This window comes from Falco punctatus (assembly GCF_963210335.1).
Source record: "Falco punctatus genome assembly, chromosome: 1".
NCBI lineage: Eukaryota > Metazoa > Chordata > Aves > Falconiformes > Falconidae > Falco > Falco punctatus.
In genome coordinates this window covers 110464747-110467537 of record NC_137580.1, presented here as the reverse complement: position 1 = coordinate 110467537, position 2791 = coordinate 110464747, and the positions used below count along the sequence as shown (strand labels likewise).

At 46.2% G+C, this 2791-nt stretch overlaps 1 long non-coding RNA gene across 1 annotated transcript; it reads right to left on the bottom strand.

Moving 5' to 3' along the window:
• Nucleotides 1-223: 223 nt before the first annotated feature.
• LOC308062776 lies at nt 224-2661 on the bottom strand. Its single transcript, XR_013927676.1, has 2 exons — nt 2535-2661; nt 224-2423 (listed from the first exon to the last, which is right to left on the bottom strand). It is a non-coding gene; the product is annotated as an uncharacterized lncRNA (long non-coding RNA).
• Between the last annotated feature and the right edge of the window lie 130 nt (nt 2662-2791).

The window sequence follows — 2791 nt, the reverse complement described above, 5'->3', positions numbered from 1 at the left end:
TGGGGGTGCATTTTTTTTAATTTCAAGCTTAAGGTCTGTTGAGCATATTTATATTTTGTATTAATTAAAAATCTAATAATTACTCTCCCCTTCACAGTGGCTACGTGGCTTGTGAAGCAAGACATCGCACATAGTTTTATTATGGAACTGGTCTTGGCACTTTATACTGACCGTTTAACCGTAGCAATATATAACCTGTGGTTTTTTTTTTTTGGGGGGGGGGGGGAAGTAAAAGGCCAGTATTTTATTCCAATGGCTAGGGTGGTTATTTATAGAATCTAATTCTTTATGGTTGGAACAATAAAAGATGGGTTGAAATCAGGCCTGCTATCTATGTCTGTTACCATGGTTACACAAATCCTAGGGGGAATCATATGCTTTCTGAAAATGTACAATTCTCTTTCACCCATCCTGCGAATGCAGCACTATCTTACAAGATAAAAGTAACAGTCTGTCCAAATTGCATCCTTCAAGAATTTATTTCTGTGTCTGTGGGCTGTCACTCACAGTTAACAATGAAGTTTTGCTATAAGTGATGTTGAAATTACACACCATATATGGCAGGAAGTATACAGAAGCTAACGGCAGCTATCTATATTTCCCTAGCAACAATCTTTGCAATGAACAAAGACAGTAATTGTCTGTTTTCAATTTTAACTCATGACATTCAACCTTTTAAAAAAGATTGGTCACAATAAAGGTGCAGGTATAGCACGTTAGTTAGATGAGTGTCTGCATTGCTACTACTAAATATGCAAAAGAAAAGACTGTAGAAAATTTCCCCAGTTTTTTTTGCTCTCATAGAAACAAAATTTAAATGTTAATCAAATTCTGCTGCATTCATAAATGCAAAAATCAAGTTTTCATCAAATTCTGCTGCATTCATAATTGCATGTCTTGTTCTCCCACATTTCCTCTCAACAGTTCTAGACTTCGGATTCTCCAGCTGCTGCGGCAAACATTGGCTTTTTTTTCACTCTTACAAATTTAACAAAACCTACAATTTTTCCTGGGGTAGCTGCTGAATGACAGAAAGCATTCAGTGTTTAATGCTCCTCCGCAGTACACATAAACTTACTTGCCGATACAAACTGGCAGCAGTTTACTCTTGTGTACGTTTGCCCACCTACATATCATTTGACTCAATTATCAAAGCTGAGACAGGGAAGTGTGGGAGCTTACAGCTAACATGTGAACACAGTCTCCTTTTGGCAAATATCAAGTCTGAGTTACACCAACTTTTTGTGTGTGAAATAATGCTCCGGTATGTGCAAAACCGCAGTTCTGCATCATCAAGAAGATGCTGAAGGCATGCATGACTTGCATCGCCCTGTTACACCTTCCAAAAATATTTGTAAAAAAGCTTCTAGTGCTGTTTTTTTCCCAGAGGACAATTCTTTTGTGGGGCAACCTTGGAAGCTATTGTTTTAAATTTTTTGTAGGGCGAGAGGAACAAAGAATGGTTACTCTTTGCCAACAGGTACTCTGTGGAGAAGCGTGCTGTGTTACACTCTTCAGTAATTGTTTAATGGTTTTGGTATGTAGGTGATGACTTGTGGCCGCAGCAGTTGGGGTGGATGCCCAGAGCAGGTCACTGATCCTGGCTGAGGTGCCCGCTGCCTGGATCTGCAAGCCAGAGGCCCGGGCTCCCCGATAGAAACCTGACCGGGTGCGAAAAGGCAGCTCCTCGCCTCCAGCACAGCACAGCTCCTCGCCTCCAGCACAGCACGTTCCCCTCAGAAACGCGTGCGGTGCCAGACACCTGCAAACATCCCTCTGCCTGGGGCAGCGCTGCCAAAACCCACCAAGCTCTGAGGGGAAACCTGCTCCCCCCTGCCCGGGGCCGGTGGCTGTGAGGGCAGCGCCCCCCTGAAGCCCCCGAGGCCCCCAGGCCCCTCACGCTGCCACCTCCCACTGCCTGCTGGGATGCTGGAGGGTAACTCAGAAATGCAGATGGGTAACACAGACATACAGAACCGTTTGATTGTTTTGTGCAGGATGTAAATTGTATACATTACAAGTTTAGGCTGTAATCAGAGAGGTATGCGGTTAGCTATTATTTGGGGAAGGACACTGGAACAATTAGGCCTTGAGGAGATGGTTAATGAGGATAGTTTGAGGATACTTTGGCAACTTGGCATGAAAACCTCAAAGTCTGTGTACCCGTAACTGAACTACCCTTATTATCACTAAAAAAATCACACTCCTAGGTCAAAAAGACCCTTGCTCAGGTGAAGACCTCTCCCCTGAGCATAACAGAAGCCATATTATAATTATATGTAAATTAATAACCAATCAGTGTAAAGAGGATGGATTTGGGAATTTACTAACGCCACAGTCTTTGTGTATAAGTACATCGCGGGAAGCCCCACTTGGCGGGCCTGTTTTGTGGAATGCTACCTGGTCCCCAGCTCTGCGCAAACCTGAAATAAATAAGCGATGTCTCCATGAACGTGTGAAAACTGACTTATCGCACACCGGGCCACACATACCGCTTTTCGAACAAGAGGACTGTACCCGCACCGCCGCCTCACCTCACGTCGCCGTCCAACATCTCCCGCGCACCCGCTGTACGTCACCACGCAGGGCCGCGCGTCAGGTAAACACACTGCGTGTGGGCGGGGCCTGGCCCGCCAATCAGCCCCGAGGCCCTGCCCCCGCCCACGTGCGCGGGACTGAGGCGGCGCCTCTCGCGAGATCCCGATGTAAACAAAGCTGCGGGTGGGGGCAGCGCCGGCTGCTGCTCGCCTCTCAACCGAGCTTTAGGGCGCAGCCGCCCTCCCTGTCCCTT